The sequence below is a fragment of the Muscardinus avellanarius genome (genome assembly GCF_963383645.1).
Source record: "Muscardinus avellanarius genome assembly, chromosome: X".
Classification (NCBI taxonomy): Eukaryota; Metazoa; Chordata; class Mammalia; order Rodentia; family Gliridae; genus Muscardinus; species Muscardinus avellanarius.
This window is the reverse complement of record NC_137792.1, coordinates 29,194,373-29,217,403: the sequence shown is the minus strand read 5'-3', so window position 1 is coordinate 29,217,403 and position 23,031 is coordinate 29,194,373. Positions and strand designations below refer to the sequence as shown.

Below are 23,031 nucleotides of genomic sequence, written 5' to 3'. Positions count from 1 at the left end.
TTACAGGTAATAGTATCTTACAAAATAGTAAAAACAAAACAGAGAAAATATGAATAGTGGTGGTAGGGAAGACTGAATAGTCAGAGTCGAGCTCTTTGAGGCGGTAACATTTAAGCAAATACTTGAAGAATGAGTTAAAAAAATAAAATGTCCAGGTACAAGGGATAGCTTGATTATAGATTCAAAAGCTGCAATGCATCTGTTGATTTAGAATAATAGAGCTTTTTATAAACATTTGGAATTTTATTAAAAAAAAAAACATCACAACCATGAACACTGTTACAGTTAGAGGCCCTCTTGATTCTCCACAATGATACTGAGCATGCTTACATGGGGTTCCCATTGTTAAGTCTTAGTTAAACAACCATCTTTATAATGAAAAAAAAAAACCAGCATACTATAATTTAATTTGTTTTAATGTTTCTTCACAAATGGTGAAAAATACTAAACTACAGAAAAATAATCATAATGTTGTGGCCAACATTATAAATATAGAATTATAAATTTTAAACCTTTTCTGGTTTAAAAAAATAGATCTGGTAGTCAATGCAGTTCTGCGGGGTCTCAGTGTCTAATAGGGCCCATTTCTGTGTTTCTGACGATGCTCTCCTTTATCTATCTTTCTGAGTCCTCCATATCTACTTTTTATTCCTCCCATTAGTTCCATCAAAGGCCCTGGTGACCCTCCTGGACTACCTCATCTTCCTTCACCAAAGCTGCCTCAGTCTATGCCATGGCCACCACAGAAGCCACCTCTGTCTCCACCACGGCCACCTCTGAACATTCCACCAGGTCCACTGCGGTCTATGAGGCCACCTCTTCCTCTCCCCATGCTACCTGAGGGTGGGAAGGATGATGGGAGGAAGCCTTCAGCTTTGGGCCTTGCACTAGTTGCATTCTGTTCTCCAGGTGAAGTTCTGGTTTCCACAACCCTAATTGGGACACTGCCAGTCTCCAGATTGGTGCTGGGCATTTCTTCCTCCAGAGGGGTTCTCTCAGGAACCTCGGGGTCCTTTTGGGGGAAAGGCCCCTCTGTCTCCTCCACGACCTCCCATATGGCCCATGGGTCCCCCAAAAGATCGTGGGCCACCTGGACCTTCACAGAATGGTGGCGGCATCCCTCTGCCACCTCCCATGCTATTTATTGGGGTCTTCTTCTGATCTAGAGAGACTTTATTTTGCTTTTTGAAAATTTTTTCCTTCAAACCACTCCACAGCAGCCTTGACAGATGTTGGGTCTTCATAGAACACGGTGGCATCGCCTTTGGGCTTTCCTGTTTCCTTGTCCAGACAGATGTGGATCATGGGTTGCCCAGGTCCCTTGTTCATCTTAACAACCCCATACTGCTTAAATAAGTCTGCTACATCATCAAGAGTCATATTGTCATTTAATCCTTGCACATAAACTGCACTGCTGTCAGTCTCCATTAGGATCTACAGAAGGGCCTAGATCAAGATCTGGTCCTTCATCCATGGGTCCACCAGGCCTATTGAAGCCAACTTGCTCTCCAGTGCCCATTCCACTGCGTCCTCTTCCCTGCCCACCTCTGTTCATGTCTCCACGATCAAATCCCCCTCTTTCCCTTCCCAAATTATTAAAGCCACTCATGTTCCAGTTATCTCCTGGTGTGGAAAATCCTCCAGACTCCTGCCAATAGACACCCATGCTACCAGGGGTGGTCCTGTCAAAATGAACTCTGCTTCCTGTAGCTGCTGCTAACGTTGGCTATATTGACTTGGAGCCTGGCTGTAGGATCCAGTCTGGGGGCGGGGTGGTAACTAGTGGGAGGCTGCTTTGCTGACCATAGCTGCTCTGCTGTCCATAGCTGCTCAGCTACCCATGGGTGTTCTTCTGAGAGTAACTGCTCTGATCATAAGTAGTCAGCTGTGTAGAGGAATATCTGGTAGGACGATAGGATGTAAGTGTGGCGACTGGCTGCATGGGGTAGCTCCTAGGAACCTGGGGGTAACTATAGTTACTCTGTCCATATCCTAGGCTGGGCTGGTTATAACCCCCTGTGCTAAATTGAGGTTGACTAGTCGCAGCAGGATTGTTACCATCCTGTGGTCTTGCAGGTTCAGTGGCTGCCGGCTGCTGCCCATAGCCTGGGTAAGCAGGCTGAGTGCCATATGAAGACTGAGATGTGTAGGAGGCCTGGGTGGTGGTGGTCATAAGCATCAGTGCCATACCCCTGCACAGACTGGCTGTATGCTTGCAGGGCAGCTGGAGTACTACAGCCAGTGGGATGCTGTCCATCAAGGTTGAGTACAAGGTCTGCCCATAGGTGGCAGTGGTCTGAGCCTGGGTATAGCTGATATCAGTAGACTGTTCATATGTTCCATAGCTTTGTTGCCCTTATGCCTGCTGGGTGGTCTGTGCATATCCTTGAGTTGGCTGGGTGGTATAAGCACTGTAGCCCTGATGGGCTGCAGCTTGGTTGTAGGTACTTTAATCCATGGATGACATTTTCTCTCCTCCTTCCTCATTCTCTCAATGTCTGTCTCCCTCTCTGAATGATAGAGTTTTAATTCCATACAATATGGTGAGAGGTAGGAGAGATGATTAGAGACGTGAGCACTATTCAGATCTTAGAGGGTCATGAAGAACATTAGATGGGATTTTGATTTGGGCTTTGAGAAGGAAAGGTAGTCATTGGAGACTTACAAGTAAAGGAGTGACCTAATTTAAGTTTCAAAAGATCATGCTGCCAGCTGTGTTGAGGACAATTAGAGAGTAAATAAGAAAGCAGAGACACCTGCATTTTTGTCCCACTAAGCAGTGTTGGATGTGCACTGACATTTCCTAAACATCAAATTTTTCTAAACATCAAATTTCTTTACCAGAGATTTTTTGCTTTATTAAATATGTTGATATACTAATTAAGCCACATTCAAAAGAATGTTTTATCAGACATAAAATATTCTTTTTCTTCTCATATTTTATTTAGTTCAAAAGTCCCAATCTTAAAAAGTAAGACTAAATCTTGAGAGATACACATTGTCAATGCTCAATAAAATTTAGGTTAATAATTCTAACTCTCTTTACAACACTTGGAAACAGTGGATATTTATTTTTCTATCTTTACAATTTGTAAGCATTCAGAATTCTGGGGGAAACTACCTAATTTATTTTTTTGTTGTTTCTATAAGTTCTACCCCAGTGCCAAAGGCTAAGGGGAATCTGAATAAATTATATTTAAATGAATATAAACCTGTCCAGTATTTTTTATGAATTTTTATTATAGCCGGAATGCTAGGATACTCATTTATATATTTAGGGAGTATATTTAATAAAACGGTGACATATATTTTTCTTTTAAGTCTTATCCACATCAATGCCATCACCGTTGCAGGACCAAGTACTAGTTGCATGAAGTAACCAAATATGGGACCCCAAATCCTTCTTAATTATGTCTGTCCACATAGAAAGCAGCTCCATAAGATCACTCTCTTCAGATTGATTTTAATCTTAGTGTCATAAAGAATAATATTATAAGAAATGGAGAGGAAGTGCTTAATGTGGAAACTGTTATTTGCTTATCATAAGGGGAGATAAACTTCTCCTATGCTCCAATACATTGTCAAAATTCCTACAAGATTTATGTAGCTGGTGGAGGTAGAATATAACATTTTTTATTTAGTTAGTTCATTGTTCAGTCTTGTTGAGACTGCAGTATCATCTGTGATATTGCTTTTCAGATTCTTTTATTTATGGTGAATATTTAGTAACATGTGGAGAAACAAAGGAGTTTTTCTTAAAATGTTTATGTGATCTATTCCTCATACTTTGGGAGTTGAACAAAAATAAAGACTTCCTGTCTTACATTCCTTTCTTGCTTTATCTGGGAACCTGTGCCCAAGGAATAACAAAAAGTTACATGGGACTGACCATGGGCTTTTATAGGGCTTTAGTATTGTCAGGTTTCAGAGAAGTTGAAAATTATTAGATGACTTCTCAAGAGATTTTAAGTAGCCCCCTTGAGCATGATGCTTAAAACCATTAATACTGTTTCCTTCTATTTCTATAATTTTGTTTCCCCTATGAAATTATTCCTATCAGGACAGGATTCAAATCTCAACATCTTCTGACACTGCTGGATTCTCATTGTGATCTACCACTCATGTAGCCAGATATGAAGTTTTCCTTATTAGCAGACAGAATGGCTCCCCTATGGTTCCAACTATACTTGGGGCAAGCAGAGCATCTGAGGTTCAGAGACTGAAGGGCAGGCCCAATCATATATTTATAGAAAATTATCTCAATCCAAGTTCTGAAACCTTGAGTCATCAGGTCTTCTACTCTAATGTCTCAAATTTTCAGTTTCTTAATATTAGGCCCTTGTCTATGTGTGATACTCCCACTGAATCCTACAAACTATAGACTCATTAAAAAAACTAATCTTCTTTACATTAAATATCTTTTATTTTTAATGTGATCAAAAGAATTTTCAGAATACAAGAGATGATGTGAGCAGTACCCATAAAATTATCTTTTTCCTGTATTAATAGAAAGAGGGATTCTATTTATACCATTCAATGTAAGTTTTGGGCTATTAATATAATGCTTGTTCTGAAAATAGCCTGTTAATAACAATAAAAATCTGAATATAGAAAATTCTGTCTTTTGTCATTCCAACAACATAAAACCTGAATTAATACATTCAAATAGTTTGGAATCAAGTTATTTTTAATTTAATTTAATTTTCTTTGGTAGTAATGGCGTTCCTGGAAGCCCTTCTACCTCCGGGCTACACTCCCAGACATATTTTATATTTTTTTTATTTGGAAACAGGGTCTCTTAAGCCAGCGAGGCTGGCTCTGAACCAGCGAGATCCTCCTGTCTCTACCTTCCTGTGGGAATTACAAGCATATTCCACCATGCCCAGCTCAAGTTGCTTTTAAAAGAAAGTCAAGTTCCTATAAAAAGGCCAAATAATTTACTAAATAACTCTTCACAAAGCCCAGTATGCATCCTATAAAATACAGAATACTTTCATCCTTTTTAAATTTTGAAGCAGTATCCCTTCTCCTCCTCCTCTCCCACCCATTCTTTTTCTTTCTGTCATTCTGAGAATCAAACACTAGGCTTCACAATCTTATGCAAGACTTCATTCTTTCTAAATTTCAGTAAGTGCAATAATCATGAATTTTCAAACTGTAAAGTCCTTTAAAAAATACCCTGGTATCAGCCTGGCAGGGGGTGGTGATCCAGCCTGCGCCCCAGAATGCCCGGTGCCAGGCAGGGGCCCGAGCCTGCATCCTGGGAGGCCTGGTACCGATGCTGAGCTGTGCATCCTGAGGAACTCAACACCACTGTGCTGTGCCGGGTTGTGATGTGCTTAGAACAGCAGATCCTGCTCTGCTTGGTGAGGCTGTGGAACACTGCTCTTGGAAGGGAGAAAAAAAATAATTGCTACCGAGTGCCTTATCTCACATCCTCCCCAAACCACACATACTCTCTTCTCTTATTAAAAACATAAAAATAAAAAAAGGGAAACGAAAAAAGAAAAAAATATTCAAGAGGGGTTAAGATGGCCCTGGCAGCAGCTAGAACATTGGAGATACAGACAAAACATATCCATCTGAACTGGAACTTTTGGAAAAATTCCCCACGAAGGAGGACTGCTGCTTCTCTACATCGTTAAGAATCCTGGACATCACCTGTAAGGAGAGAGTCTAGTGGAGACCTAGGAGGAAGGAGGTGGCGGCAGCAATGGCTGAGATGGCGGTGGAGACTTGGATTTGGAGAGGCAGACATCTGATCCAAACCACCCTGATCCTCTGAAGAAATTACCCCAAAGGTCGAATGCTACTATCGTGCATGCTTAGGAACACTGGACATTATGTGGTATGGGGAAAGAGCTTGGGAAAGATTTGAAATGGTGGAGGCAGTCGCATTGGCGGTGGCAAGTACTCGGGGGAGGCAGAGATCTGACGTAATCATACCTGGAACTTTTGAAGAAATTACTTCAGAGGCAGAATACAACCACCACGCACCCTTGGGAATGTGGGACAACCTGCTGGGTGAAGCGGGTGCTCAAATTGGAGCCTGCTGAGGGGTGAGGCCAGTGCTGGGGCCAGCAAGGCCGGGATTGGAGCCTGCTCTGAGGCAAGGCCACTACTGAGGCCTCCGAGGCCGGGATCAGAGACTGCCAATGGGCTAGGCTGGTCCCGGGGTCAGCGAGGCTGGGATCAGAGCCTGCCGTGAGGCGAGGCAGGTGCTGGGGCCTCTGAGGATGGGATCGAAGCCTGCCAGGGTTTGGGCCAGTGCCGGGGCCAGCGAGGTCGGGATCAGAGCCTTCCGTGAGGCAAGGTCGGTGCTGGGGACTCCAAGGCCAGGGTTGGAGCCTGCTGAGGAGTTAGGCCAGCGCCAGGGCTAACGAGGTCAGGATCGGAGACTGCTGTGAGGCAAGGCCGGTGCTAGGGCCTCCGAGGCCAGAATTGGAGCCTGCTGAGGAGTTAGGCTGGTGCTGAGGTCAGAGAGACTGGGATGGGAGCCAGCTATGAGGCAAGGCCGGTGTTGGGGCCTCCGAGGTTGGGATTGGAGGCAGCTGATGTGTTAGGCCAGTGCCGGAGCCAGCAAGGCGGGATCAGAGCCTGCTGTGAGGCAAGACCAGGGCTGAGGCCTCTGAGGCTGGAATCGGAGCCTGCCGACCAGCTAGGCTACTCCCGGGGTCAGCAAGGTTGGGATCGGAGCCTGCTGTGAGGCAAGGCTGGTGCTGGGGCCTCCGAGGCCGGGATCAGAGCCTGACGAGGGTTTGGGCCGGTGCCAGGGCCAGCGAGGCCGGGATCGAGGCCTGCCATGAGACAAGGCCGGCGCTGGAGCCTCCAAGGCCAGCATTGGAGCCTGCCGAGGGGTTACACCAGTGCCAGGGCCAGTGAGGCTGGGATTGGAGCCTGCCATGGGGCAAGGCCTGTGTTGGGTTCTCTGAGGCCAGAATCAGAGCCTTCCAAGGGGTGAGGCCGCTGCTGGAGTTAGCAAGGTCGAGATTGGAGCCTGCCATGAGGCAAGGCCGGTCCTGGGGCCTCAGAGGCTGGGATCGGAGCCTGCCAAGCGCTAAGGCCACTGTCAGGGCCAACAAGGCTGGGATCAGGACCTGCCATGAGGCAAGGCTATTGCTGGGGCCTCAGAAGCCAGGATTGGAGCCTTCCAAGGGGTGAGGCCGCTGCTGGGGTTAGCGAGGTCGAGATTGGAGCCTGCCATGAGGCAAGGCCAGTCCTGGGGCCTCAGAGGCTGGGATCGGAACCTGCAAAGCGATAAGGCCACTGTCAGGGCCAACAAGGCTGGAATCAGGACCTGCCATGAGGTAAGGCTATTGCTGGGGCCTCTGAAGCCAGGATTGGAGTCTACTGAGGGGTGAGGCCAGTGTTGGGGCCAGTGAAGATGGAATTGGAGCATGCTGTGAGGCTAGGCCAGTGATGGGGCCTCCAAGGCTGGGATCAGAGCCTGCCCAGGGGTGAGGTTGGTACCAGGGCCAGCAAGTCCAGGATTGGGACCTGCTGTGAGGCAAGGCTGGTTCTGGGGACTCTGAGGCCAGGATCAGAGCCTGCCAAGGGGTGAGGCCGGTGTCAGGGTCAATGAGGCCTGGGATGAGAGCCTGCCATGAGGCAGGACTTTTGCTGGGGCCTCTGAGGCAGAGATTGGATACTGCCAAGGGCTGAGGTTGGTGCTGGGGCCAGTGAGGCCAAGTTCATAGCCTGCCAAGTGGGGAGGCCCATGCTGTTTCCTGGGAGGATGAGACTGAAGCCTGTCATGGGGTGAGGCCAGTACTGGGGTGAGCAAGGCCGGGATAGGTGCCTGCCATTTGGTGGGGCCATAGCTGGAGCCAACAAGGCCTAGATAGGAGCTAGCCTAAAGGCAAGACTGGTGCTGGGGCCCCTGAGGCTGGGATTGAAATCTGACAGGAGACAAGGGCGGTACCAGAGCCAGAGAGGCCAGGAGCAGAGTCTACCAGGTGACCAGGCCAGTGCTGGGGTGTTCAAGAGTGGGATTGGAACTTGCAAAGCAGCATGCACAAAGAAATATCACAGAAAATTTAAAAAATTGGATGCTCTCCCTAATATGCAAAACTAGGAAGAAATGGGTAATAGGAGGGAATCTATTGGAAGAAGGGGCCATATGGAGGAGCAATTAAGGTGACCAATAAGAGAGGATGGAATGGGGGAAGATGGAATCTCTTTAAAGCACATGATGTACATAAATAAATATATCAATATTAAACCCTAAATCAAGCATGGGGTTGAGGGAGGGGGAGGTAATGAGATGGGAATTGGATAAAGGTTGATTGGACGATGTGTACTTAGATATCCTAACAAGTCTTGTATTCCATTTTTATATTTGACTACAATGTACCAATAAAAATATATTTAAAAAAACAGAATTAAGCAAATTAAAAAATACCCTGGTATCTTTTTAACATATAGTTTGTGATTCAGTAGCTGTTTTTGTCAGCATTCTCAATGGTGCTCACCCCCTTAAAAAAAAACTGGCTACAAAATTTAGAGGAAGGAAGACTTATTAGCTCACCCTTCACAGTTCTGGTGATTTCAGGAGTTCAAACAATATGAGCTTGGTTTGTCAGAGAAGCTCAAACCATGGTGGCAAGAGGGGGAGAGAGAGAGAGAGAGAGAGAGAGAGAGAGAGAGAGAGAGAGAGAGAGAGAAGAAGAAGAAGAAGAAGAAGAAGAAGAAGAAGAAGAAGAAGAAGAAGAAGAAGAAGAAGGAGGAGTGGAGAAGAGAGAGAAAGAACACCATATATAATCCCCATGGCCATACACCCAGTGACTGCTCTTCAGCAACTAAGATCCCTTACAACATGACTGCCTTGTCTCCATAATAAACATTTTAAATCACAAACATAACATTATACCTGGGATATAAATTTTGCATTTTTAACAAACTTATACAGAATATTGGGCCATGGATCACATTTTAAGTAGCAAAGATCTAGAAACCCTGAATAAATACGTCTATTCAGAAATGAGCTACTCTGACCCTCATCCTTTTGCATTTTTTGTTTTAGTTTCATTTACTAAAAGTGATTCTCTTTAGGATTAAATTATTGAGTGCTCTGAGGCAGAACCAAACATCTTTTAGCTTTGTAGATTATCTGCCTACAGACCAAATTGCCACATTTAGCTTTTGCATGTATCTTGCTTTGAATTGGTCCATAACAGTGCACTTTTTGCCTCCTGCCTTTCCTGTTCATGGGTCCTCAAAAGACTCAAACATCTGTATCCAGTTTGTTGGATCATACCTTCTTTAGAAATTCAAGAAGAAAAAAAATTAAAATACGCTTGAGGCTTGTTATCTGTTCTTTTAGCTCAGTTAAAATTGGAGCTATCCTTGCATATTTGAGCCTGGGCTCTTTTGATTGCTCTGCTCCAAATTATGTTCAACTGTGGACACTTGCAACTGTCTCTATAAGTGGTTCTTCATTCTGACCAGAGTTTTTATACAGTATGGTACAGTTTGAAAGCTGCTCTAGTGAGAATGACAGTACTATGATTAATTGAATAAAGAAAAAAATGTGGAGCAGTTCCTATAGCTAAGACTTGTCTTCTCAAACACTACAAAAAGAGACTATTTCATAAAAGCTTAATTACTTTGAGATACAGCTTTTTCTTATAATTAAAGCTGATAGCTAACAATATTTTATTCCTCAAATATATGTCTACTGAAAGAACTAGCATCACATGTGATTTCAGGTAGAGAAGAGAAAAAGGGAGATACACTTTATGAAGAGCCCTACTTGAATGACCTTAGTAAGTTAAATGATGATGGATTATTCAAGGCTTTCTAGAGAAAAAGATTAATCAGGATATGTATATGAATGATTATCAAAGAGTATGTATTTGATTTGATTATATGATCAGAAACTAAATAATCTCACAATGGCTGCCTGAATGCCAAAGGAATCAGTCCAAGAGCTGGAGCCTCTGAACACTAAGGACAAATGATAGAGCACCACTTCAAGAACTAAGGCCTAGAAAGTCCATGGAGAATGGCTGTTCAAAATTTATATTGTTAAGTGTGAAGTAGCTGGAGTCTGATGTCCTGTGGTGACAGTGGCAGCAATACATGCATCCTCTCCAGAAGAATCAAGCTTGCCTCCTCATGGCTTCCTCCTTCTTGACTTTATGTTCCACTAAGGCTTTCATCCTATTATATGTCATCCATGTTCAGGGAAGGTCTCATCCCTCAATTTGTAAATCCCATAAAATAATCAAATCTGGATATAGCCTCATCAACACATCTCAAAATCTCTTAATTCTAGTTCTCTCAGTCCATTCAAGTTGAAAATCTAGATTTAATATCACAAAGGACATCTAACTAGCCACTTCTGTGTACTCTAAGAGATGCTACAAGGATATACACTGCCCATAGCACTCACTGTGGTTAGAAATTGGTATTTCTGAATAAAGTAAAGAGAAAAGAAAATGCCAAAACCTTTTTATTATCTTAGACATTGTTAGTATTATCCTGACAATTACTGACAACCAGTCACAACGTTGTTTGTGGATTTTGCACTCCAGGCATTTCCTAATTATAAATAATAAATAATTCCATTAATCATGCACTTGAAGCAAATAAATTATCCAGTAGAACATCATAATCATTTATATCAAAGAGCCTTCCAGAAAGCCCCCATGTGGTTTTGCTTTTAGCTTCTCAACTTGCAACACTCTCCAGGTACCTTAAGAAAGTCAGGAGTGAATGACTTGGTTCTTAGCACTGAGAAAAACTATAAATAAAAGTATTCCCGAATAAAGTCACATCTTTTGAATTAACTGGTTCTTATTCACTTATTTAGGTTTAATGTGAGTCTTCTGACTTGTCAGTCAGACTTACCCTGTGGGTTACCAGGGCTTGCTACAGACTGATAGTGAGCATTAGCTCTTTTTATGAAAGCTTGCAAAAAAAAATGAGTCTTTCTTTGGCAGCTGCTAAGGGTTAATGACATTCAGGCTTCATCCCAGCAATGGCCTGGATATCCCTGGTATATTTAGATATCCTGAGAAAAAACTTCTCAAAATCAAAAATTTCCTAGGTGCACTGATAATATAAAAGTTATTATTAAATTTACAATTAAATTTTTGTGAATACTTACTTTCTTTAACTTTTCTCCTTTTTTCTTTCTTTCTTTTATTGTTTTATTTCTTTCTTAATTTTAATTGACACATGAATGCTTGACTCCCTCAATCTAAAACTTAGCTTTCCCTCAGCCATTGATATGGTGTGCTGAACAGCAAGTAATCTTTCTGGAAATACATCTGGAGAGACAGGTTCAGGAAAATGATCATTTAGTCTATTTTTCATTGTAGCATTTCTTCTTAGCATTGTTTGACTTGTAGTGTTCCTTACAGCTAGGGATTTTATTTCTTCTTTTATAAAGAGGGAAATAGAAAAATTAATTCATTTGAAAATTCGTTAGAACCACCACTAAGAGCAAGTGCAAAAAAGAGTATTTATATTGACATGAAGTGAGTGGAAGAAGATAAACTACTTTTAATTAGTCATTCTATTAAACACATTTACTATGGTCCTTCTGGGCAGCAGTTATTCTGCTAGGCTATTTGCTTTTTGATATTGGGTAAGAAGAGAATGGCAAGGTATAAATTAGAATTATAAATATTCTCCTTCATCAGGGAATGCACACTTCACATGAACAAAAAAATTCAGATATGACCAGAATCTAGTTACATAATGACTACATAATAAGTTACATAATGACAATAGCTCTATGTGTAATAAATTTAGATTTAATAATTCATATATATATATATATATATAATCACATTTTGACCCATAAATTTTTTCTACTAAAATAGAATTTTTAAAATTTTTACTCGTGCATTGTATTTATATATCATAATGGGGTAAAAACTTGTGTAGACATAAATGCACACATCACCCAGCCATCCCCCACCAAGTCCCCACCCCACTCCCTCCTCATCCCTCCCTCCCCTGCTTGGCTTAGTGGTTGACTACTATATGTACATGATGTGTATTCACAAACATACCAAATTCAATCTCCAAGCCAAACATGAGAATAAGGGATGGGGGAGGGAAATGAGAAATGGCTAAATGAGTGATGTGTGCATGTATGCCTATACTACTACAGTATACCCCATTAAGATGTAGGACTACAATGTACCAATACAAATTAACTAATTAATTAACTAAAATTACAATAAAAAATAAAACCTCTATATGAAAATATAAGTAATACCATTATCAAAATGGATTTGGGAAAGATTTCTTGGAAATGGTACTAAAATCACAGACCATAAAAGAAAAAAAAACTTCATTAGAATTTTAAAACTTTATGTCTCAGAGGAGACTATCAATAGAATGGAAAAATATTTGGAATTTATTCTTCTGATATCTAGAAAAATAACTGCTACCATTTACCAAAAGAAGCAAACAACTCAACTGAAAATAGACAAATTATTTGAATAAACACTTCTTCAAAAAGAGATAAAATAAATATGCAAAAATTCCAATATCACTATTAATTATGAAATGCAAATCAAATTCACACAATATATCCACTCATACATATAAGGGTAGCTATTTCTTAAAAAGAAAGAATATAGCATGTATAAAATATCTTGATAAGAACATATAGAAACTGGAAACTTTATGTATTTCTGGTGAGAAAGTAAAATGGTACACCTGCTGTGGAGAACAGTATGATTTTTCCTCAAAAAATTAAATAAAAAAGTCTCATATGATACAGAACTTTTATTTCTGAGTATATATGAAACATTATTGAAAGCAAAGACTCAACTAAGTATTTATATAACTATGTTCACATCAAGATTTTCACAATATTCAAAAAGTAGAGAAAATCAAATGTTTATTAATAAATGAAGGAATTACAAAATTTGGTATATTCATATAATTGAATATTTTTCAGCCTTAAAATAAATTAAATTATGATACATACTATAATCTGAATGAATCTTGAAAATTCTGTAGTAAATATTGAATAAGACTGTCACAAAATGACAAACATATTATGATTTCACTTAAATGAAATACCTAGGCTAGTGAAATCCACAGAGACAGAAAGAACAATTATCATTTATTTTCTAGATTATTTTTCAAGTCATCTTAGGACCTGACTGGCCTTTTATTTGGTGAAGAAAATCAGTGTTTGCTTAGAGGAAGATAAACTTTATTAAAGTGACTGGTATGAGGAGAAATGAGAACCAGAAATCTAAGGTCCCAATGAGAATGCCACAGTACAATTAGGGTTTGGCTGACTTGTACATTTTGGAGAAATTTAATAAGGAGATATGCAGTTTAGGCAAAAGTTGGGCCATCAAATTTTATTCCCTTTCTGAAAATTTTCCAGGAGAGTATTTACTTTCAGACACTGATCCTGATTTTTCAGTTGCTAACCAGACTCAGCTGAAATTGTTTAAGAGGGAAACCAACACATATTTTCAGCCATATTCCAGTATCCTAGCTCAGAGAAAAATCAAGTCAAACAAACATCTACTAAGACATTCATAAAAACTTAATAACATACATATTTACATATTTTATTTACTTTAAACAAACATTATAAATCCTTATTTTTTTCAATCTCAGAATTCAGAAACAGGGATACCAAAATGTCTTTAATTTTCCATTAAAGGGATTGGTAATTTCCATTTCTGGACTCAGAATTTTAGCTGGTATAATCATGGTCATTTTTGCCCTTTCCTTGATGGATATCAGTGCACAGAAATGGGCATTTTTCTCTGATTTCAAATAAACAACCTTTGACCCTATAGAAAACTTTCTCTGAGTAGTCAGCCTAAAGTATTTACATATTTTCTATACTGATGAAGGAATATGGCTAACTTATTTGTAAAATATATAAGGTTGTTTGCTTCCATTATTAGCATCAGTATCATTTATTATACATATGAACACTACATAAATTATGCATAACATAGTTAAAGAAATTAAATAACATGATAACTAATGAATACAATGTCTTTGTGCTATTGGAGAAAGCTCTGTTTTAGGTTCTATGACAATTCACATCATCACCTGTGTCTCATTCTGGGACACAAGTTCAAGAGTATGCATCTACCTAGGGCATATTATTCTCATGGAAGAAATCTAAGTTTCCCCAAGAAGTGGTAAGAAAAAACACAACGCTTATTATGACCTTGGTTTAGAGCTAGCAAACTGTTGCTTCCACTCATTTTTTGTTGGGCAAACTAAGCCATGTGTCCAAATGTAAAATCAACGTGGGTAATTCTACATGTTTGAAAATATCACATCAACCCTCAGAGACCAAGAGAAAAAGAATCAATGGGATAAGTATATGGAAGTTTACTCTTCTTAAGTAGGAGACAGAAAAATATTTTCAGTTATCTCACTAGCCTAGCACAGATAAAATAAATTCTACATATCCATTCATATTAGATATGGAAGATAAATATTTTATGAACAGTAGTTTAATCACTTATAGTCATATTTTGATACTGCTTTTATTGCTTTAAACATATCAAGCATGTCTGGTAATACCAATATGTATTTTCTTTGTTAATCTATTACTTAATATAATGCTTAATGTTTCTGTTATCATTTATTCTTGGTGCTTTCAGTATTTGCATAAAAGAGAGAGAGAAGGAGAGGGAGGGAGAAAGAAAGAGAATTAATGTGATCATAGCATCTTATTACTTGAACTGGAGTAAATGTTGAACTTTAAAGTACAATCTTTCAAATAAAATTAGTTTTACTTCTGCCAAATAATTGGTGATATATTCAACTTCAGAAGTTATGCACATTTCAGTTCTCATACTGTTTTTTTTCTTTCTTTTTGTGTTTGGGGATGGAAACCAGGGACATTTTACCTTCAGCTAAATTCCCAGAACTCTTTTTTTTTTTTTTTTTTTTGGAAACAAGGTCATTCTAAGTTTCTGAGAGCCTGGCCTCACTATGTTGTTGAGGCTGGCTTCAAAACCTTGATCCTCCTGAGTCAGTTTCCCAAGATTACAACCATATACACTATGCCCTGCTTAGCTCATGTACTTTTTATTTTTATTATTTTATTTTTTTTATTTTTAATGGTACTGATGGTGGAACTCAGAGGCTTTCTACCTCCGGGTTATACTCCCAGACCTATTTTATATTTTGTTTGGAAATAGGGTCTCACTAAGTAGCTGAGGCTGGCTTCAAACCTGTGTGATCCTCCTGTCTCAGCCTCCCAAGCAAGGGGATTACAAGTGTGCACCACTATGCCCAGCAACTCTTGTACTTTTAAAAGAGACCAGTTTGTAAGAAAAAAAAAACATAGCAGAAAAATTAGCAAAAAATCCAATTATTGTTCTATCGGAAAAAGAATCTATAAAAAATACAAATTTCCATCCCTCTTTGAGTTCCACATTCTTAAGAAAAACTTTTGATAATAAGCCACCAGTTCAGTAAGAAATATAAACTACTAGAATATATTAAACCAGTAATATTAACTACTGTAACTACCAACTTCCAGACCTTTGGGGTTTAATATAGGATATATCTAGTGTTGACCATTGCAAAAGCTCAACATGGGTGTTTATTAGATCCACAGTGATTAAGGTCTGGATTCTTTCTCATAGCACCTCTACCTCATGGAGCTTCAGGGTCTCCTGTTGGGTTTTCTTCAGGATGTAAGAAAAAAGTTAAGGATATTGCAAATTATATTTTTATGAGTTGAATGTGAAAGTTTTATACATAACTTCTCCACATTGCCTCATTATCTGCAAAGGTTAGAAAAAGAGATTAAGAAAAAAAGAAAATTAGTTTTATAAATAAAAGCCAATGTCCATGATTCATGCTTTCCAAAAAATAAAGTTGAACATGAAAATGTCCTATGAACCACTAAATAATGCCCTATGTACCACTAAAATATCATAAGATGGTTTTGAGATTAATGGTTATATATTAATTATAATACTAGAACATAATGGAAAATTTTTTCTCCACACTCTTTCATACCTTACCCATAAATAACCACCAAATCAACAGAAAACAAATAAAGAAATATCCTGGATAATCAGACATAAAACTATATCAATATACAAACAGGATTGACATGGAAATCTTGAAACTAGCTATTTTTTAATAGTGACAATGTGACGCTGGGCAGTGTGGAATCAAATCTCTTCCTTTGGATTCTATTTATGTTGAGTCACCTTAGAGGTATGGGAATTGTCTCACCATATTTCTGTGCACAGGTGTCAATCTCTGGCTTAAAAATGAGCTACCTCGTACTTGTGTCCAGTGAAGGACACAGAAACACTCAACTTCTAGTTGTGTTTTAACTCAAGACATGAAGTAGTTTACATACAATACAGTCTTCCGGAAGTGTTTTCCCAGCAATTTATCTGTAGTGGAATGATCCTGGTGATGTGATTTTGGATGATGGGGTGGATAGTCTTGCACTGTTGATAGGAAATTTGTAGAAATATTGAACTGATTACTAAAATCACTGTCATTCTATTGGCATTCCCAGCATGTAAGGAGAACCCTGTTATAGTTGAATGTAGAAAACTTACATTGCTGCCTATCATGTGGAAGGACACAATAATTACAAATTAAAATTCAATTTTATCTCCAGGAAAATGTAGTTATGTGCTCCCACAGTGTGTCTATGTACTCAGCAGGGCTGTGATTTTCCTACAACTTGCAAATTCTCTGAAGCAGCACAAAAGTGCCTATATTGGCTGACTTTCCATCACTTAGTAAGAAACTGATCTTGAACATTGCCATCAGCTGGCAAATTAATGGTTCTGTTTTCTGGTTAAATAAACTATTTACTTGCTTCAAAAATGTCCTTTGGTAAAGAGGAGGAAAATGGCCAAAAATGTGCTCAACCAAGAAAGTTGGAGCTCATATAAAGCACGGTTTGTACCCTGTGCAATGTTTCAGGACAACCCTTTTTGTTTTGATGATTGCACAAGAATTTCAATAAACGTGGTAGACCCAATGGTCTCTTGGGAAATATTTGGCCAAAATTTCTCATTGATTGATATATTTTGCTTTCCATTTCCCTAGAATTTATTGTTTGTATTTTACCACAGCAATTACAGAATGTTATAATTGTGTTCTCTGTGTTTGATGGAAACATGACTTAGAACAGATGCTCAAATAAGAAACTCAGGTCCGGGGTTTCACATTCTATAATGTAGACCAGGTTACAAATCTTTGACATTTGGCTATGAAGATCTCTATACCTATAGCACAAAACCATAGGCTCACAACTGTAGATTTTTGAGACCTTATTCATTTATACAATGTATTATATTTTCATTTTTCACCCATGAGGCTTTTTGACATAACTAGATATTATAGATAACACAGAAGCATAAATTAGGTCTTGGAATTTTAGCCATAGACATCCTACAGTGAATTTTTAACATGTTTTCAAAGAAGAAAGAGAAACTAAGTGTGTTTCTAACTAAAATGAAAGATCTGAATTTCAACTTTTCAGAAATGAGATGGCAAATAGTAAAGCAATTAAATACAAAAAAAATATTGTTACTCACATCCTGAGCTCTAGGACTTCATGGGTCAAATAAGCTGCTTTAAGGATTGACAAATATTTTTTTTTAAAAGCTCCAAGTAAATCTCAGGAATGAAATAAAAAGCAACACTGGCCTTCTCCTGTGCATATAACCACCAAAATTTACCACATAAACAATTTTGGTTTACCATAAATCATGAAAACTGGTTGTATTTTGGATTGTGTTTTCTCCACCATGGAGATGAGGCTCAGCAACATGTGTGTTTATCTTAAATCAGCTCCTAGAGGAAGAAAGGAATAAAGAGTTCTATGTGATATTTTTTAGAAGAAAGTCAGAATGTCTTTTGTGCATTCAGGGACTGAGTCCCAAATTAAGGGCAAGCGAAATGGAGTCCTAGGCAAAATTCACAAGAATAAAGGGCTTGAGTGGGCCTGCTGGTGTGCATATAAGGAGTGAGACTTCAGAGAAGGCTAAATAAAAAGGAGATTTATATGAATTTCTAAGAGAAGTATATAGGAAGTACCAGATTATGTGTACTCAAAGAATTATGGACTTAAGAGACATAATGAAGGGGCATCCAGAACAGAATTGCTAATATTAAGCGTAGGAAACAGCCTTAATATTCTCACTCAAGAAGCAGCCCTGAGAGTAAGCGAAGTGAAAGGGGACCAAGACTGAACTAAAAATGGGACAGAAAGGTACTTAACATTTGTATACTGAAAAAGAAAAAAAAAAAAAAACCTTGAGCGATAAGGAAAAATGAAAGAAAATTCTACATAGAATTTCTAAATGGAAGGGGCAGGAAGAGCCTATATTTGAGCTCTCTGGGTAAAAGCCCCAGCAAAGTCCAAGGGAGTGCAGTTGTAACACAGATTCCTTAAAAAGTAAGAATGGAGCTGGGTGTGGTGGTGCACCCTTGTAATCCCCGTGCTTGGGAGTCTGAGACAGGAGGATCACGCAGGTTCAAAGCCAGCCTCAGCTACTTAGTGAGGCTCTCAGTAACTGTGTGAAACCCTGTTTCCAGTATAAAATAGGTCTGGGAGTATAGCCCAGAGGTAGAAAAGCCCCTGGGTTCCACCCCCAGAACCACCAAAAAAAAAAAAATGAAAAATGTCCTATAAATGTTCATTTAGAAAATCTGTTTCAAAAGAATGTCAAGTGAAAAGGAGATCTAAATGAAATGTATGGAAAGATGGAAAGAGGAGAAAACTTGAGGGTAGTAGCTCTCAGGCACATCTGTTTTCAACTGGCAAAGATAATTAGTTTTGATGACATAAAGGGAGATTGAATACAAAATGTTTTTTTTTTTTATTTCGAAGCTAGTTTGCTGGTCAGAAACCATTGGAATTCTGAGAATTTTAGTTGGTACTACATATATTACAAAAATAACTGCCTGCTTCCTCAGTCCGTGACAAAAAATTATTTGCCTGCCTTTATTCTGTCTTTGTAAGAGATTTATTTATATTAGAATATTTCTATTTACCCTTACATTTATTTTTATTTTAAGATTAATTTTATCACTTTCTTTATCTCTTTATTTTGTTTATGTAGTTATGTGCTCCCACAGTGTGTCTATGTACTTAGCGGAGCTGTGATTTTCCTACAATTTATAAATCCTCTGAAGCAGCACACAGGTGCCTACAGGGGCTGACTTTCCTTCACTCAGAAAGAAACTGATCTTTCTTTTAAAATTTCAAAGCCAATTCACCTGTGTTTGTATCTCAACTCCTTTATACACTGTATGGTTTTGTAATATCTCTTACTCCCTTTGGTAACATCAGGAAAATAACATAGCTTAATATATAGAGTTGCTATGATGGTTAAAGGGATCTGGTGAATAATAAACTCTAACCATTTACACTGATGAGGATGGTGATGATGATGGTGAAGGGAGACAGACTGATATTAAACTATAAAATGTCTGGTTTTATCCAAATGTAATGTGCAGCTAGAAAATAGCACCATAAACAAAGAATGAGGAGTCAGAAAATAGAATTAGAACTTGGCCAATGAGTGCAATGGGCGTTGTCACTTACCATGAAAATTGCGTAATACAAAGAACACTCCAGCAAGTTAGGATGATACTTTCTGAATAAAGCAATTGTCATAAATCTGTTTAAATTGTAATAGAAAAACACAGAATATTATGCAATATGTATATAACTTTAGCTGTATCCTATTATTTCAGTAACTAACTTAAGATAATACTTTGCCTTTTCAGCCTCCTTCATCTGAAGTTTTAGCAGTCTATAAGTAATCCAATCTTTGAGAATAAAGATTTTCCACCATTAGTACCAATTAGTCATTCAATTTAGTACTGAAATTTTTTCAAACTTCTTAAAAACTTGAAAAATAAATGTTCTTTCTGTGTGTAATTCAAACAAGTGACTTTGTTTTTTGCTTAAAAGAATTTCACTTATTGGATTTAGCACTAAGATATTTGAGTTGCCTGCTCTTCTTGTCTGGGCATTTGAATTACTAGTCAGCTCCTGTTTCCATACCCAAATATCCTCGGAATAACCACCTAACTCCCTTCTATCCAATTGATTACAATTCTATAAAAGCTCCACCTTGGCTTCTATTCAAATTATCTATCATTTTTTTAAGCTTAAGTCTACCCTCTTATTCAGTCTTCTAAGTAGACATTTCCATAATCTTTATATAAAAGGGAAAAGAGGGATTGAGCCAGGCATGGTGGCACATGCTTGTAATCCTAGCATTCTGGAGGCTGAGATGGAGGATCACAGTTCACAGACCACCTCAGCTACTTAATGGGGCCCTCCACAACTTAGTGAGACCCTGTTTCAAATTAAAGAATAAAAAATAGGACAGGGAATGTAGCTAGGAGGTTGAATGCTATACTGGTTCCATCCCCAGACCAGCAAAAAAAAAAAAAAAAAAAAAAAAAAAAAAAAAAAAGGATTGCTTCAATTTATATAGTACCCATGCATCAAACAGCATGCCTGGCTGCTATTCCATATACCTGAAACTGGGTATCAACCAAGAACAACTTGAAAGAGATTTGAAGAAAACTTTATTAAAAAAGACATAAGTAAGCCGGGCATGGTGGTGCACGCTTGTAATCCCCATGCTTGGGAGGCAGAGACAGGAGGATTGTGTAGATTTGAAGCCAGCCTAACTGGATTAAGAGACCCTTTTTCCAAATAAAAATATAAAAATAGGTCTGGGAGTGTATCCTGGAGGTAGAAGGGCTTCCAGGAACCCTAGTACCACCAAAAATAATAAATAAATAAATAAATAAATAAATAAATAAATAAATAAGAAAATGACATACGTATATTTAAAAATGGCATAATTATACATAATATGCATGTATCTTAAAGAAAAAAACTTTCAGAAGTGTGAGAGTAAAATAGAAACAATATTTTTGTAAAAAATGGCAAATATTCAAGCATGACACATTCTTCTGAAATATGGCTCCCAAAACCTTCCTTTAAAAGAAGGAAATGACAAAATTGTGGTCAAAATACCTATTAGATGAAAGATGCAAAAATGGTTCCATACTAATAAATTATATATTTTTTCTTAATTTTGCTAATATCTTCATAGATACATTTGACATGTTTACAGACAGGAGAAAAACAAGGTAAGATTGTCTGCACGGAAAGTTGAGTAATACCTGCCACTGGGCTCTGTGCTTTTGACATATCTTGGAATGTTGAGATAAATGAGCTTTACAATGTAAATAAATGAACTCAATTTGCTTTACTTCCTTTTGGCCATATGACCAATATAATCCTATTTTTGTGGTATTTACAAATTCTCTCCATATTACCAAGTATCAAATATTCTCCTTGACTAGCAATTTTCACTCTAAACACTTCACTCCAAGCATATTTTAGCAATTGATACATGATATGTGTAGTCGACTTTCATATGTGCTGCTTTTTTAGAAAGTCCAGGCTTTTGGATAAACCATAAGTGAAAGAAAGGGCCTACCTACCCACATGCGGTATAGTCAATCATGGAGACTGTAACAATTAGTGAAAACGTAGTTCTCACATTTTTTAAAAAGTAAGTCTTTTATTTATTTTTTATGTGTGCATTGAATTTATACATCTTAATGATGGGATGCAAAATGGTGGAGACATACATTCACACATTCCATGTTCTCTCTCTGTTGCTGTTAGTAAGGAAAGGAGCAAGTAATGAATGTGGTTGCATATTTCTACCATTGATTTGACAGTCTTTCCTGCCATTCCATCACTCATTCTGTAATCATAAAATGTTGAAGAAGAGAAAGGACCAAAGTTATTCTTCTTTATGATTTAAATTGATTGAATAATAGAGATAAGTAGAATTTGTTATAGGTTTTTGTTATGTGTCTGTGTGTGCATACTTGCATGGATGCATTAAAGTAAGCATGGATTTGACACACAGTACTTGTAGGCCTCTCTCTCTCTCTCCCTATAGCTATCCTTGGGACAACATGAGAACTTACCTCTTTTATGCCTTTTCTAAACAAGTTAATGTTAAGATATTATTCCTTTTCAATCCAGCTTTCATTGACTAAGAAACATTGGTTTGCCCTAAGGTATCTCTGCTGTACAAATTATAGAATTTGCTTTATTTGGATAAAAATTATCCATGGTCCTAGGAGAAATATATTTGCATATCTTTTTAAATTTTTCTTGGTACACTGTAGTTATACTTATTAATGTGGTACAAGATGGTGGAGACATACATGTACACATCACCCAATTAGCCCTTTACAATTCCCACCCCATTCCCTCCCCCTCAGTCCTTCTCATGTTTGGCTTAGTGATGGACTTTGATATGTTTGTTAAAGATCATCATGTGCATTAGAGAATATCCCTCTTTCCTCTTCCCATCACCTCGGTTAGGTCACATTATTTGCTCATCTATAGAATCCTCTTCTTCATCTAGAGTTCCTCCTATGACCCATTTCTCCCTAGAATTTGCATATTAAGGAGAGCATCTAATTGCTTATTTTTTGTGACTGACTAATCTCATTTAGCATAACATCCTCCAGTTCCATCCATTTCCCTGTAAATAAAGTAACCATGTTTTTCTTTATGGCTGAGTAAAATTTAATTGTATACATACCACATAGTTTTGTAATCATTCATCTGTTGATGGATATCTTGGCTTGTTCCATACTAAGATAATAGTGGATTGTGTAACTATGAACATAGATACACATGCATAGTTTGGTAATTTGGTTTCCTTTCTTTTGGGTAGATACCCAGAAGTGGTATTGCTGGATCATATGGTAAGTTTGTTCCTATTCTTCTGAGGATACTCTATACTGTTTTCCAAAGTGTTTGCACTAATTTTCAATCTCACCAACAATGTATTAGAGTTACCATTCCTTCACATCCTTGCCAGCATTTGTTGTTTATATTTTTAATTACTGCCATTCTAGTTGGAGTTAGGTAAATTCTCAGGATAGTTTTGATTTGCATCTTTCTGATTGCTAATGGTGTTGAGCATTTTAATGCATTTATTGGTGATTTGAATTTCTTTCTTCGTAAAG

The 23,031-nt window shown here is 38.2% G+C and overlaps 1 pseudogene across 1 annotated transcript in view; it reads right to left on the bottom strand.

Annotated features, from left to right (window-relative positions):
* Positions 1 to 571: 571 nt before the first annotated feature.
* Positions 572 to 23,031, bottom strand: part of LOC308278832 (RNA-binding protein EWS-like) — a 96,469-nt pseudogene continuing 74,009 nt past the window's right edge. The window contains exons 3-4 of the transcript in view: positions 1,130 to 2,447; positions 572 to 837 (exon numbers count right to left, since the gene is read on the bottom strand). The product of the transcript in view is annotated as an RNA-binding protein EWS-like (transcript). The remainder of the gene's footprint in view (positions 838 to 1,129; positions 2,448 to 23,031) is intronic.